The 16,186-nt window shown below is 57.9% G+C and overlaps 1 protein-coding gene across 8 annotated transcripts in view; it reads right to left on the bottom strand.

The window, feature by feature from the left end:
• Positions 1–16,186, bottom strand: part of DLGAP4 (DLG associated protein 4) — a 146,444-nt gene that overhangs the window by 75,281 nt on the left and 54,977 nt on the right. The gene's annotated exons all lie outside the window — the stretch shown is intronic.

Genomic DNA, 16,186 nt, shown 5'->3' with positions numbered 1-16,186 from the left:
AGGAGAGGCTCCGCGTTAGGGCAGAGCAGGGCCGAGGAGAGGCTCTGCGTTAGGGCAGGGCCGAGGAGAGGTTCTGCGTTAGGGCAGGGCCGAGGAGAGGCTCTGCGTTAGGGCAGGGCCGTGCTCCGGGGCCGGCCCGGCTCTGGCGGCTGTCGGGCGATCGTGGCACTGTCGGGCTGTGCCTGCCAGGAGGGGACGTGCCGTTCCCATCGGGGCTGCCGTGTCCCTGCCGTGTCCCCTCGGCACTTTGGAGGATGCTCGCGTTCCGACAGCAGGGAGAGCTCTGCAGGTGCTGCCTTTAACGATTACGATGAGTAATTCCCTTTCAGTCCTTTAATCAGTCGCTTTTAATTAGCGTGCCAGTTGTTTTTTCCTTAGCAAACAGCTCTTTCAATGAGGGTTTTCGCTGCATCTGCTGGCTTGGGAAAACACTGCTCCTGATGGGGCTGTGTGCTCATTCTTTGGCGGGAGCTTCCTCCGGTGGAGGCTCTGGGACTGGGCTCACGTGCAGAGCATGGCACTGGTCCTGCTCGGCCTTGGGAAGCCCTTGCTGCCGACAGGGAGGCATGCCTGGAGGTGCCCCAGGAATGCTGGTGGCATCCTGGACATTGCTTTGTCCAGAGGCCCTCCTGCAGGCAAGGCCGTCCTCCTCACCCATGCCCCTTTTGGCCTTTTCAATTTCTCCTTTGAAACTTAGCTCGGTGATTCTGGTATCTCAGGGCAGCAAGTTCCACAGGGGAATTCTGTCTGTGGAAGAGGATCCCACCTTCATCCCCTTGGAATGTTTTGTCCCCTGGTAGGGAACAGAGTCCCCAGAGCAGTGGCTCCCTGTGTGGGGCAGGCTCTGTTTCCCAGCTCCAGCCCCTCTAACAGACACAGAGGTGCCCTCACCTGCAGAGGGTTCTTCATGGTGCAGGTGTTTCCCTGCTGCTCTGCACACCTGGGCACTGCTGGCTTTGGGTCACCCAGCCCCACATTCAGAGCAAACACCCTGGTGCTCCTTCCCTTCCTCAACTCCACATCACCGATCTCATCCTGAGCTCATCCTCATCTATGTCAAGGTCAAGCTCTTGGGCCAAAAGCTTTGCTTCCATTTTCCCTTGAACAGTAGCCTACTTTTGGATGGGTTTTCCCTCTCCCTGGGTGGGTTTTGCCCTCTCCCTGGGTGGGTTTTGCCCTCTCCCAAGGTGGCCTTTGCCCTCTGCCCTCGGAGGATCCTGTCCCTTGCTCCTTTGCCCCCTGGGGAGAGGGAAGCTCTGTCTCTCTGAGGGGCCCCAGCCTCTTCACTTTTCCTGCCTAGGGTAGGATGTCCAGACTGGCCCAGCTTCCCATGAGTCACTATCAAATCCCAGCTTCCTTCTCAGAGCCCTGGCACCAGAGCCCTAATTACAGGGCAAGACAAGTGGAAACAAGCTTATTATTTACCAGGCTAATGAAAATTAATCATGCCTCCCCCTCCCTTTCCTGGGAGAACAGTCACAGACAAGAAAGCAGATTATAAAAGCATTACAGGTGACTGCTGTGCTGGGCTCTGGCACTACCTGAGGACTATCTGGGGCTGTGGGCTCTGTTTTCAGATCACCTGGAACTCAAGGGTTAAAGCTGCCCCCCAGTGCTGCTGCCTGTTCTCCTCTCAGTCTGCTGCTGGCTGAGGCTGGGCACAGATGGAGCCCCAAGGCACTGCCAGTCAGGCTGGAGAGCCCTTCCCTGCTTGTCCAGGCAGCTGCTGCTTCCTCTGGGGCCTGGACCCCTCTGGCATCATCTGTCTCCTTGCAGAGAGCAGTGTGGGGTGCAGAGGGGTCCCAGCCCAGGGACTCCCAGCCCAGGGAAGCTCCCAGCACAGCCCAGTTTGCTCCATGCAGGCAGCCAGTGGCTCCAGGCTGCTGCACAAGGCAGGGAGATGGGGGAGCAAGGCTGTGTGTGAGGCCAGATGGAGGAAAACACAACAAGGATTGGCTGACATTGTACAGATGTGGAAAACCAGAACACCCTGTATCCACTGGAGCCACTGGTTCTGGAGAGAGTGCTGCAGCAGAGGGATGAACTCTGGCAAATGCAAAACCCACCACCTTCACTCAAATCATCACCTCCACTCAAAATATCAGCCTCACTGAGAGGAAATCGAGGCATAGGATGGGGCAGGTCAGCCTGGAGACAGGGAGAGAGCTCCAGCCTGCTGAACTCTGCCAGGGCCTGCCCCCGTGGTCCCAGCTGGGGAAGGAGATGCAGGGATGCATTCCAGTGCCCGGAGCAGAGCCCGGAGCTGCCCAGCCTGCCAGGCTGACCACAGCCCTCCCTTTCCAGGCTTAAAGATCTCCACATTCACGCTCAGCCTCCCTCTCCCTGAGGCTGCACAGGCTGGGAGTGGGGAGAGACAAGGAAGGGGAAGATTGTCTGGATCAGGGTGTGGGATGGAGGGAGGGAGCTGAGGACCAGGTTCCAGGGATGGGCTGCAGAGCTGCTCCCTGCCAGGCCTGTCCAGGGAAGTGTTGCCCACCACGATAATTTACTGTTGCTGTGAAGAAGACAGGAAAATGAGCAGGAGGTAAATTTTCCATTTCCCAGTTGTGCATAATGATTTCCAAGTACACAGCCTGAAAATAAATCTCCATCAGGCTCGTTACCTCTTAATTAACATCACCGGCTCCAGCACGTACTCCCCAGCCCAGGCCCAGCCCCTACTGATGTACAATGAGATGGAGCCAGGGCTGGCCACGGCTGGTGGGAATTCTCCAGCTGGAAATTCCAGCCCTGCTGTCCAACATGCTGGACTTGCCCTGCTCCAACTGGAAAGCTCTGCTCCAGGATGAGGAGAGCTGCTGGATCTCCCCAGAAACCGGCTGCTTTGGGGGCAGTTGGCACAGACAACTGAAAGAAAGTTGGTGAAACAACTGGAATTCGTTTTCCTTGTGCATAGATTGGAATAAAGAAGAAAAGAAGGTCCTGTGGGTGAAACACGAGATTAGCGGGATGGAACCTCACCCATGAGGAAAGGCTGGGAGAGCTGGGGGTGTTCAGCCTGGAGGGCAGAAGGATCCAAGGGAACCCCTGAGCCCCTTCCAGGGCCTAAAGGGGTTCTAGGAGAGCTGGAGAAGGACTGGGGACAAGAGCCTGGAGGGACAGGACACAGGAATGGCTTCCCACTGTCAGAGGACGGGGTTAGATTAAATATTGGGAAAAAATTCTTCCCTGTGAGGGTGGGGAGGCCCTGGCACAGATGCCCAGAGCAGCTGTGGCTGCCCTGGATCACTGGAAGTGTCCAAGGCCAGGCTGGACAGGGCTTGGAGCAGCCTGGGACAGTGGGAAGTGTCCCTGCCAAGGGCAGGAGGTGGAACTGCATGAGCTTTATGTCCCTTTCAGTCCAAACTTTCCATCATTCTCTGCTCTTTCATCTCTTCTCCATCAGTGATTTCCCTCACAGGCTGTCCCCTCCCCTGGCCTGCACCTGGAGTACCCCTGTCCCCCCAGGTTAGCTGGCACAGGAAGGGCACAGGGGCTGCCACCATCACTGAGGGGAGGAAGGAGATGGGATGAAGAAATCCAGTTCTGCTCCTACCACCCTCCCACCTGGCTCTTCTCTTCAAAGCACTAGACAAACATCAACCAATTAGTCCTCCCAACACTCTCGGGAGGAAGAGACATCGACAGGGCTCTGTTCTAGCCACCTGATAAACACAAAGGGTGGTTGGAAGAGATGCCAGACAGGCAAAACCTGCAGGTCACAGGAGTTCCTCTGCCCTTCCTGCTGCTTCTGGCAGGGCTGGGTAGGCAGAGGACGTGCCAGGAATCATCCTGTGCTCTGGGATGGAGGGGGTACAGCCACGGAGGAGAGGGGGACAGGACAGAGCAGGGACCGTGGCAGAAGTATGTCAGACAGTCAAACTAGATGAGAATGGGATGAAGAAGATAAGCTCTGTTGTCCTCACAGACAGACAGACACACATTTCTTCCAATTCCAGCATTGATTGAATTTTGTAAGTGTCATGAAATTAGCTTAAATGGAGTGAAACCCTGACACTGCTGTGGAGGCATCCTGGAGGGCAGTATTGAGAGAAAGTGCTTTGACTTTAAAAAAAATGGATTTTGACTTGGTCAGTTTGGTAGGTGAGTTCCCCAGAGGATCTGAAAAATCAAACCGTGGGTTTCCAGCCTGAACATCCCCAAACACTGCACCAGTTCTTGTGTCCTTTAGCTGAGCTCTTTCTTCTCCACCCCCGTGTTTACCCAGGAATGCATCAATAGGCAGCTGCTGCAGCCCCTTCCTTTCACACAAGGCAGGCATCCCCGGGATTTGCAGCCTGCCTGTGATGCCTCACGACTGGCCTCTCTGGAATCCTGCATTTATTCCTTCCTTGCCCCCATCCCTAAACCCTCCTGGAGCTCCCTGTGTGCCAGGATCCCACTCCCTGATCCATAGGGTGTGACCTGCATCCAGCAGTCCCACAGCCAGCTCTTGGGAAGGACCCTGGCTGCAGGAAAATCCCCAGCACACAGGCTCCAAGTACCTGAGGCCCTTCTGAGCGAGCTGTGGGCTCTCCTTTCTCTCTGACAGGACATTTTTTAGCACCTTGATCCCATTCTTGCCATTTCCTGCCCCGAAGCACACCCAGATCCAGCAGCCACAGTCCCCAGGCACCAGCCAGAGCCAGGGCAGCCCCTCTGTCACCTGGCAGAGCCCAGCCCAGGCTGGGGCTGGGTCTCACTTCTGCTCCCACACCAGCCCTGTCCCATCTGGGAGGGGACACAGGAAAATAAGAGCCTTTCCCAGTGTGGTCATGGGGCCTCTACCAAGGACTTTGAGTGCTAAAGTAACCCATTTACTCTTACACAACTTGCCCAGAGAAGCTGTGGCTGCCCCTGGATCCCTGTCCAAGGCTGGGTTGGACGGGTTTTGGAGCACCCTGGGGTAGTGGAAGGTGCCCCTGCCCGTGCCCATGGATGGTTTTAAGATCCTTTCCCACCCAAACCAGTCTGTGATTGCCTCTCTTCAGCTCAGCCCCTGTTCCAGGTGTCTGCGTGGCAGCAATGCCTCCTGCAAACAGCTGGGAACAGCTGTCCCCCCACCACACAGGGGGAAACTGAGGCACAGCAGGAAACCCAGGCAGGTCTGCAGTGCTGCATGCAGGTGTGCAGCTTCCCAGCTCCTCAGTGCCTCTGTCCTGCCAGCCCAGGATGACAGAAGTCTCTGTTTCAGTCTCTTATGTGTCAGGTAATGGGAAAAATGCAGCTGTGGGGTGCACCAGCAGTGCACCTGGAGTGTCTGCAACTCATGGTGGAGCAGAGCTGAGGTCAAAGGTGGGAGGCTGAGGAACACCCAGGGCTCTGCAGCTGAAAAAGATGAGTTACCCATTCCAGGAGAGTGATCTGGGGAGAGGATGGAGTCACAAAACCACTAGGGTTGGAAAAGCTCTCTAAGATCAAGTTCAACTGTTCCTCCAAGCCCACCATTAACCCATGTCCCCAGGTGCCACATCCAAGAATGGTGACTGCACCACTGCCCTGGGCAGACTATTCCACTGCCTGACAACCCTCTCCATGAAGAAATTTTCCATAGTATCCAGCCTAAACCTTCCCTGGCACAATCTGAGGTAGTTTCTTCCTGTCTTAAAATACATGTGGGGACATCAGCAGCCTCTGCAGACCCCTCTGTGCTTTGGGAACATGGGTTGAGCATCGGTGCCCCCCATCCCCAGGTGGGCAGCCCACATTCCCGAGGTCTGGGTTGCCCAGGTGGCTCCAGCCTGCCCCTCTGCTCCAGTTTGGGGATCAGAGCCAGAGCAGCAGCTCCTGTGGGAAGGCATCACTGCAGATGTCACAAACCCACCAGCAGGCCCACAGGTGACACAGCTGCCACAGAGCCTCGACCAGCCCCTTCTGGGCCATGGTTTTCCTCGTTCCAGAGCACAAGGGCGGGCAGGCTGTGTGCCCCGGGTCACCTGCTCTCACTGCTGCCTGCCTGCACGAGCATCACAGCACCACCAGCAGCCCCAGCCCCCAGGCTCACACCCTGCCAGAGCCCGGGGAACGCAGCCCTGGCAGCCACTGGTGGGCACTCAGCAGCCTGGGAACAGCCACAGGGACTCTCCTGCAGCACTGGGCGAGGCAGACGGGGCTGAGGTGCAGGTGGGAGGACAGGCTGTGGGATGCAGGAGGGATGCAGCTGTCTCAGCACGCACACAAAATCACTCCATAAATCACACAGGATTCATGTGAGCCCTCATCCCCAGCCTGTCCCGGGAGCTGGGGGAGGTTCTCCTCTCGGGGTGCTTGGCACAGTCCTGGCACAGCAACTCTGAGTCGTGGGATGCTGCTGAGGTGGCAGAAGGGCTCCCTGGCACTGCTGCTGCCCTGCTAGTCTGTGGGCACCCTGCACCCATGCCCAGCTCCCAGGGCCTCAGGAGCTCCCTGTGGAACCTCCTCCACTCAGGCAAATCCTCCCCCGTGCCTGGGGCTCAGAGCTCTGCTGGGGTCCCTCCTCGAACACTGGGCAGTGTCCCAAGGTTCTGCTGGCATGAGGCACCTGCCTGCAGAGCTGGCACTGCTCTGCCCGAGCCATGACATCAGGCAGGTGTTGGGGGAGGCCCTGGGCCAGCCCCAAAGCCCAGTGAGTGACAATGGAGAGCCACAGACACACATCCACTGGGTCCAGGGACAGAACAGGGTGGTCAGAGATAGCCCTGGGCTCACCGCAACAGGACAGGGTCAGCTCCCACAGACTGAGACACACCTGAGACACTGACTGCTCACAGGACAGGCAGGTTATAAACAACCAAAGCCCTTTCACCCCAGATTTGTAACAGATGTGCCTCAAATCCCTCCAACAATATCTCAGAACCAGGATTCACAGCCCCAACCTACACTGGCACATCTGAGAGAGTTGGTGCTCTCAGCAACACCCCTGCTCCTCCTGTCCCCACCGTTGCTACAGCACCTTCCACCTGGCCTTCAGAAAAAATGAAAGGAAGGAAACAGCAGCAGAATTATATTTTTTTGGCTTGCAAATTCTGGTTTGCAAAGCTGAGCTGGCCGCTGCTGCGCAGGTGAGAGGGTACCTGGCCTGATGCTGTTGGGCCTTGAGGCCACCCCAGATTGCCCAGCCTGGGCAGGGGTGAAGCAGAGGGGCTGTTCTGCCACAGAGCAATTCGGACCCAAGGGTGGAGGAGCCCCTGTGGGGCACCACAGCAACGCCCCCACACCCTGAGTCCGTTCAGAAACCCCTTGGGAGAGCACAGCATCTCCCCTGAGGCCAGCCAGGAGCCTCTCTCCAGCCACGCTCCACACTCTGCAGGGCCACTTTGCACCTCCACAGGAAATTACCAAACCTTTTCTGCAGCTCAGAGCTCAGGTTATTCCTCCCCACAGCACTTTCTGGTGCATGAACCCTCAGTGTGGGGCCCCCATGCCAGCTCCTGGGGTCACCCCAGCCTGCTGTCCTGTATTTAATCAGCAATGCTCTGGCCTGATCCCAGCATTCCCACGAGGTGCTGAACAGCTTGGAAAGTCAGAAGGCAGCAAATAAACCTCGACATGAGGTGTTTACAAATTCCTCCATCTCTGGCTCTCTAGAAAGCGGAATGTGACACCTCAGCACCCAGCACTGCTTGTCCCGTGCCCATTTTCAATCCCATGTCAGTGCCCCTCTGCAGAGCAACTCCTGACTTCCCAGAGCACAGGAGAGCTGGGCCCAGGGCTGGGCTGTGCCAGAGAGGGCAGAGCCAGAGCCACCTGCATGGCCAGTCCCTGGGGACACAGCCCTGCCCCAGATGTCAGCAGGGATGGATCCCTGGGGGGCACAGCCTGTCCCTGCTCTGGTTAGCACTACTCTCCATGCTCCAGGTGAGCCCCTCACCGCCCCAGCCCCTGCCATACCCTGCAGGGATGCTGCTGGGCATCCAGGATTGTCCCCGTGTGCCCATGCCCGCACAGCCCTGCCAACATGGGCACACGCACGGGGCACGTGCTGACACAATTCCCTGGGCTGTGACAAAGAGCTAGAGCCACCACAGTGCCCACAAGAAGGGGAAACAAAGGAGAGGGAGACAAAGCCCTTGGCAAGTGTCCAGGAGAGCTCAAGTGCCAACAGCAGGCTGGGGACACGCAGGATGAGAGAGCCCCTGGCAGACAGGCTCTCTGGGATGGCCTGGCTCCCTCTCCAGAGCTCTCCTCCACATTCCAGTGGCTCCTGGAGCTGCTGTGGGGTGGCTGGGCTGCTCCCCTGAAGCCACTGATGGCAGCAGGACAGTGGCTTTCCTAACCTTGGCACAGGCACCGCTTCTGCCCTGTGGGCCAGTCCCTGTGTCCCTGCACAGGGCAAGGGACAGCTGAGCAGAGCAGGAGGGGACACAGCTGCCTGCCTGGCCACAGTCCCAGGGGCTGCCTGCACCCCACCAGCCTCATGGCACAGAGGATTTGGGGTCACCTGGAGGAGCTGGAGGAGCTGGAGGCACATGGAGGATTTGGGGGCACATGGAGGAGCTGGGAGCACCCAGAGGAGCTGGAGACACACAGAGGAGCTGGGGGCACATGGAGGAGCTGGGAGCACCCAGAGGATTTGGGGGCACATGGAGGAGCTGAAGGCACATGGAGGATTTGGGGGCACACAGAGGAGCTGGGGGTACATGGAGCAGGGCTGGCAGCAGCAATTCTCCTCTGAGGCTGCTGCCACCTCCTGCTTGTGTCACCCAGGGTTTTTAATGAGGTGGACACTGAAAGGTCACGCTTTCTTCCAGGGATGCTTCTGCACCTGGGCTCTGGAGATATTCTTCTCCAAATCCTCTTTAAGTCACTTAAACCTTTTGGTGCCTCAATTCCCCATTGGTAAAGCGAGGCTTATCCCATTTCCTCTGCCTGGCTTACTGGGAGAGCTCATAAGCCCTGCAGGGCCGGAAGAGTCTGTGGATATGGATTTCTGTCTGCCTGGCACAGTGGGCCCAGGCTCATTAGGGACTGACGTGCTCGCTGTGCTGTGTCTGGCAAGCAGAGCCTGATGCTGTGTGCTGCTGTGCCTGGAGCTGGGAGGGGAGCAGGGGTGACACCACACACACTCCCAAGGCCTCCTTGTCATTTTGATCCATTCCATGTATAACAGGGGTGGTGGGCTCAGCTCAGGCGCCCACAGACACCAATTTACCTTGTGCCATTATCTGACAACAGACCCTTCGCTAAGGGGTCCAGATGGGTGAAAAACTCCCTTCCAAGGCAGGGGGCTACAGTGCTCCCGTGTTCACACATATTTGCACTGTGGAGAAGCACAACACCTCAAATAAGAGGAATGGTCACCGAAAAACACCCTCCTCTCACACTTCCCTTGCTATGTCCCTGTGCCTGTCCTCCAGGGATAGCTGTGTAAGGATGTGAATAATCAGAAAGCAGAGTGAGGAAATGAGGTGGTGCTGGCCTCAGCTGCCCCTAAGGCACCCCTAAAATACCCCCCCTCAGACCTTAAAAACCCTAAATCATCACAACAGAACATTTACCCAAGGGGGAGGAGCAGAAACTCCAGAAAGGTGAGCAGGGTAATGGGGCTGCTGCACCAAGTGCCTCCTGGGAAAATGTGGGGATTGTGCAAAACTTGTTAGAGGTGTGGAAAGGGAGGGATCCTGGTAGAAAGGGAGGAACAAGCACTCAGCCTCTCCTGCCTTCTTGTTTTCCCGTCTAGTGCATCCCATGTGGTGATCTGGAGCTGGTCATGAACTTCAGTGTGGCCTTTGAGTGCAGTAGGCTGTGCTGGAGTCTGATTCTGGGGAGACTGAGGGTCTGGGAGCAGATTCCAAGGAGACTGAGGCGGACAATTTTCCTGAGCTGTGACCCTCATGAGCAGGATGAGCCTGTTCCTGCTGCCTCTGTCTGCCTCCTGCCCTGGTTGTGGGTGTGTGCCCAGCAGGACCTGGCCACAGCTCTGGGAAGAGATTTCTTATCTCAACCACATCTCTGGGACCTTCAGCCCACAGCACTGAGCTACTCGGAACAGTCCTGGCCAAGGACGTGCTCAGGCACCCCTAGGGCAGGAGAGGCTGAGAAGCCCATCAGTGCTGGCTGGTAGGTGCTATGTGAGGGTCCTGCAGCTCAGGAGTGTCACTGTCCCATCTGTGGCTGTGACACAGGGCTGGCACAGTAGCCCTGTGAGCAGGCCAGGCAAGCTGTTGCTCAAAGTGATGAGTGAATGTAAGATGAGAATTTATTGAGCTCTCCTTAGTCCTGCCTTTGGAACCGTTTGTCATCACAGCAGCTCATGCTGCTGGCTGGGAGTGCAGGACAGGGTGAGCTGACATCGCCAAGAACACCTCCAGAGCCAGCACCAGCTGGAAATGGCTCCTGACCGTGTCCTGCTTGCCCCCTGCAGACATGGAGATGGTCAGAGACACCACGTTCCTGTGGGAGCTGATGTGGCATCTCATGACACGCCACTACCGAGGATCTTCCTTTCCCAGCTCCACCACAGGGCAGGAGGCTCCACCCTGCCTTTGCCCAGGTTTAGCAGCCTGTGTCTCATTTGGGACCCTGCAGGAAGCACCCAGTGGACTTGGGAGGGCAAATCCATGTCCCCATACCCAGGTCCAGCCCCTCCTCCAGCCCGGAGCCATCCCAGAGCTGGTGTCCTGCTGGCAGCTGGAGGGGATGGGGGGTGAAGCTGCACCTCTCTTGCAGTGCTGCATGTGCTCCTGGCAGTGCTCGGCGTCTGTGCCTGCATCTGCCGGAGAGCAGCACTGCCAGCCAGCTCAGAACAGCTCCTGCAGCGTGGGCACAGCAGCCACAGTGCCAGCGAGACGGGCGGGTGACACTGCGGGCACCCACAGCCTGTGCCAGAGGCTGCACAGGAGCCCCGGGCCAGAGCAGGCACGGCGGGCCAGCAGCCCCTCAGAGGGTCAGGAGAGGGACCTGTGCTGAGCATGGAGCCATCATCCCCTCAGAGGGTCAGGAGAGGGACCTGTGCTGAGCATGGAGCCATCATCCCCTCAAAGGTTAAGGAGAGGGGCCTGTGCTGAGCATGGAGCCATCATCCCCTCAGAGGGTCAGGAGAGGGACCTGTGCTGATCATGGAGCCATCATCCCCTCAGAGGGTCAGGAGTGGGACCTGTGCTGAGCATGGAGCCATCATCCCCTCAGAGGGTCAGGAGAGGGACCTGTGCTGAGCATGGAACCATCATCCCCTCAGAGGGTCAGGAGAGGGACCTGTGCTGAGCATGGAGTAACACAGCAAAGGTGTGAGGGAGGCCATGCTCAGGGCAGGGGATGTTTCATCTCTCACTCACTCAGAAGCAGCTCTCCATCTGTCCTTTCTTCTTTTCCTGTTTTGTCTTGTGACCCACAGATATCAAAGTGCCTCTTTCCAGACCTGCTGCAGCCTGGACTCCTGCTGAACACTCTCACAGCCCACTGGGGACACAGGCAAAGGCTGTGGCACTTGTTAATGCAGCTCCTCTGCAGAAACACATGGTCAGGAGTGACTGATCAGCAAAAAGCCCAGAACAAACCATCTGCAGGATGAGTGAGACAGAGCCACCCCCTCCCTCCACAGGAGGCACGTGTGCTCTATCTCCAGGACATGGGACAGGCTGTGTCCCCAGTTGCTCACCCCACCACTGCATCCCACTCTAAACACTGCCTGACTCTTTGGAAGGCAGCTTTGTAAAAATTTTTTTTCTCACCAAGAGTATGAAGTAGTTTTTTGGCAGTGAGGCCATTTCATCAGGGCTGCCAGGTCTCCTCCAGCTCAGGTGGGATGGAGAGCAGGACCAGGGGAACAGCAGTACTGGGCAGAGCTGGGATGTCTGTGCTGGAAGCTGCCTCAGCTTCCCGGCCATCTGGAGTTATCCAGGAACAGCTGCCAGCGCCAGGCATGGCCAAAGGCAGTCAGAAGCACCAGAAGGAGTGTGCAAAAGTGCAAGGGACAAGGACAGGCAGTCACTCCTCTCCTCACCTCCTTCTGCCTCCCCAGCATCAGCATCCTGTCCCCAGCTCCAAGGGCTGTGGCTGGGGCCTCTGTGACCCCCATCAGCTGGGGGGTTTTTGAAGAAGCTGATGTTGGAACTGGAGGCAGAGAAGCGACAGGGCTGAACTCAGTGTCAGCCTGAGAACATCATTCCTGGAGAGGCAGCACTGCCTCCCTCTGAGTCCAGCTCCACACTCAGGGCCCATCCCAGAGAGACACCGGTGCCACATCTGACATAGCTGGGGCCTGGGTGAACACAGCTGGTCCTGGGCTTGGTGTCACCATGACTTCTGGAATCCCAGTTCATACATAAATTTTCCTCTGCTTTGTGGTCTCTGCAGAGCACAGCAGCAGGGAAGCAGCCACCCTCTGCTCAGAGCTCTAGTGCCTAGCAAGCCTCTGCCTTCACGGGGAGCTGAAGGGGATCAGCATCCCTTGGGATGCCTTGAGAATCAGCATCCCTCAGGAAGTGCCTTGAGGCTTAGCATCCCCTGGGACATGCCCTGCAGTTGCCTCATTGCCAAGACTGGGAGCAGGGTTTGAATGTGCAATTTGGGCCCTGAAGAGCCATCCCTGCCCCCCAGCAGCATCTCCTCAGGGCAGGGCATTGAGGGTTACTGTGCCATTGTGTCCGAGCTGCATCAGAAGAGGCAGGAGGAAAGTAAACACCTCCCTCTCTCCAAATAACATCAGAGACCCGATTTTGGAAGATAATTCTCCAGAGGAAACTCAGCCCAACCTGGGTTTAATTCACTGCATCGCTCAGCACCTGCAGGAACCTGGTTTGTCATTAGGGCCCCTGCAGATGGTCCTGTTCTGGAGCTGACTCTGCAGTGCTCATCTGTCACAATCCAAGCAGCACACACACTCCTGGGCTGGCACTGTGCTGGGACCCTCTGGGACACCACGTTTGCTGGCACCTGTGGGGGCCCTTACTGCCCCAGAACACACATGGACTGAGGAAAGAGGTCACTGGGGTCACTGCCACCAGCACTGCCACCAGCCCTGTCCCTGCACATAGCCCAGGCAGGGCCTTTTTCTCCTCGTGCAAAGTCTGGCACCTCCACGCTCTCTGTGGCTGAGCCCTGCCAGCCTCACATTGCCCAGCCCACCCCCTCCTCCCTGTCAGGGCTGGGGACATGGCCCACCCAGGCTGACCCTGTCACTGTGGGCTGAGTGAGCAGAACAGAGCTGTGTGGGACAGACCGAGGCTGCTCCTGGGCTCCCACGGCTGTTGTGGCACAGCTGGGCTCCAGCCACCAGCACCAGAACTCACCTGGCTGGCAGGGAGGTGAGCAGTGCAGGGCAGCCCTTGGCCTCAGCTGAGAGACAAGGGACCAGCATCCCAAAGAGCACAGGAAGGGATGGCTCCAGGGTCTGCTTCTGCCACACTGGGATCCCTGCCTGTGCCTGCTGTGACCCAGGAGGAGGAGAGGCATGGCAATGGGTCCAGTGGCACCAGGGTTGGGAGGGTGTGCAGCACCTGCTGCAGCACAGAGTGGCCTCCTGGGGCTGTTCAGCCTCTGAGCAGCCTCTGTGCCCTCTTCATACAGGAATGCACCGAGCAGGTTTGTGGCATTGCCAGTGCTCAACAACACTCATTCTCAAAGTGCTTTACAAGTCCCTTCCTGTAGAAAATACTTTTCTCACACCAAATGTCCCCAGCCCCTGTTAAAATGCCCAGCTCTTGGAGAGGAGCAGTGCAGGTGGGGCGGTGGTGTCCCACAGGAAGCTCCAGCAGCTCTCCAGATGAGGAGGCCAGCTTGGAATTCCAGAGGAGACTCAGGGTCCCAGTGAGAGCTCTCTGCCCGAGATGCATCACTTTCTGCCATGGTTTGCTCTGTGGTGGGGGGTGTGCAGGGGAGGAGGACTCAGTGGGGATGGCTTGGCACAGCCTCCTCTGCTGCCTGGCACAGGAGAGAGAGGGGCACAGCTCCCTCTCAGTCCCTTAGCAGCCATTCATGAGCCCTCAGAGGTGACAAAGCTCTCTGGCACCCGCTGCTCCCTGTGAGGTCCTGCCCTGTCCTCCCCTGCCTGGCCAAGGCTCGGCCTTGTCCCCGAGCTGCCAACCCCTCCAGGACCAGCAGGACCTGCACGGGGAGGGTGCAGGGGATGCTCTCAGCACCACAGTGACCCTGCATCCCTGCACAGCCCTGCATCCCTGCACTGATCCTGCATCCCTGCATTGATCCTGCATCCCTGCACTGATCCTGAATCCTGCACTGATCCTGAATCCCTGCACTGATCCTGCATCCCTGCATTGATCCTGAATCCCTGCAATGATTCTGCATCCCTGCATTGATCCTGAATCCCTGCAATGATCCTGCACCCCTGCATTGATCCTGCATCCCTGCATTGATCCTGAATCCCTGCACTGATCCTGCACTGATCCTGAATCCTGCACTGATCCTGAATCCTGCACTGATCCTGCAGCCCCGCCCCAGTCCTGCAGCCCTGCTCTCCCTTGCAGCAGCACTCAGCTCAGCTCCTGCCCTGGGGTGTCTGGCATCCTGCAGTGGCACAGGCTCAGCACTGGTGCCATGGGCACTGCTCTGTGCCACCGCCAGCTGCCAGGAATTCCATCCTGAGCCCAGCACCTCTGTTCCCACTGGCAGGGCACGGAGGGATCACAGGAATGGGAACAGCCCTTCCAGCCCCCTCAGACCCAGTGCCCTCCTGAGGGGGTGGCTTTGAACTGCTGAGGCTTTGGCCACAAATTCTCCCACAGCTGGTGATTCCTTTCCAGTCCCACTCATCTGGTCCTGAGGATTGGCCTCTCCTCATAATCCCTGGTTTTCTTCATTCCCTGGAGTAACAGGTCCAGAAGAACAGTGCTGAGCTCCCTATGGAGCTTCCTTGGCCCTAATGTTCCTGGAACAGAAACAAGGACTCTCTTCCAGATGTGCACCACCAGTTCTCCTTTACCTTCTCATGGCTCTTCCTGCTCGCCTCTGGCTGCTCCATCCTCGATCCCCAGTGCTCCCCAGCTGGTGTGGGCTGTATCCCTGAGTCCCAGCACTGGGGCAGAAGTCAGGACTCCCAGATCAGAATGTGCCACATGCCAGGAGCAGCCCAAGGGGAGGGCATGGCTGGGAACTCATTCCACATGGAGAGAGCCGCTCTGGGAGTCTCCAGAGGCCACAGGGCTGGTGACAGCTCCCTGGATGGCTGAGGGGCTCCTTCCCGAGGCTCCTGGCCCCACAGCCCCTGTCAGCTCTAGCTCCCTGCTTGGCTGCGTTTGGGACTGTGGCCAGCTGCCTGCCCGAGGGTCCTGCCTACTCAGTCCCTGGGGTGCCACAGTGCCCGTGCCAGCTGCACGGGTCACAGCATGCTCAATGTCACCTTCCCAAGCTGCTGGGAGCAGGCAGAGACTGCACGGCTCTGGGGGCAGGAGGTGCCGGAGGCTCCCAAACCTCTGATCCTTCACCAGCTCCAGGGATGTCTACTGACATTCAGAGGCACAGGCTCTGATACACAAGGTCTACATTTGCACAGTTTGCAGCAGGGAGCTCAGGGACTTCTGTTTATTCTCACAAATGGAAGAAAACCCCACATTTAGCTGCAGTCACTCCTCGTTCCCAGTGGTGACCGCCCAGGGAGTGGCTCCTTGGCTGTCCCCGGTGTCTTGCCTTGCTGGCACAGGTGTACCCTGGTTGTTCCATTGGGAATGCCCCTCCCTGCCTGTTCCAGCGTGAGCAGAAGGCACTGTTGTAGTGGGAGCCAGCTGTTCTGTGTGACACAGGGCCAGGAGTGGGCTCCAGCTCAGCCCCTGCCCAGCCTGGAGTGGAGCTTCTCTTCCCCTGCCAGCCGGGGGGCACACGGGTGTGACAGCAGCAGCTCCACAGAGCTAAAAAAATCACCCTGGTCCTCCAGCTCACACCACGACACCTTCACCTGGTGCCAGACCTGCTGAGGGCTCAAACCCTGCAGGAGCCAGTAGCAAACACAAGCAAACACCCAGGGACGGAGCTTGGGCAGCTCTGGCAGAGCCCTGTACTGTCCCAATTGTGGGGAGAACTCCCTGAGCTCCTCTGCAAGAACCAATCTCCATGAAATCCTGCTGATCAGGACTTGGCAGTGCTCATAGAAACAGCCAGTAAGGCACCCAGGTGTCCCCAGAGCAGCCTGTGAGTGCCACCAGTGTCCCTGCCAACCATGGCCACTCTCCCTCCAGGGAGGATGGAGGTGCTGGAGTGTTGCTCAGGCTCTGGCTTGACCTCCCTCCTAGGAGCCCCAGCTGGTGGCAGCAGTGCC

The sequence above is a fragment of the Lonchura striata genome, chromosome 17 (assembly GCF_046129695.1).
Source record: "Lonchura striata isolate bLonStr1 chromosome 17, bLonStr1.mat, whole genome shotgun sequence".
Classification (NCBI taxonomy): Eukaryota; Metazoa; Chordata; class Aves; order Passeriformes; family Estrildidae; genus Lonchura; species Lonchura striata.
The sequence above is the reverse complement of the archived record's forward strand: the minus strand, read 5'-3'. Positions and strand labels throughout refer to the sequence as shown.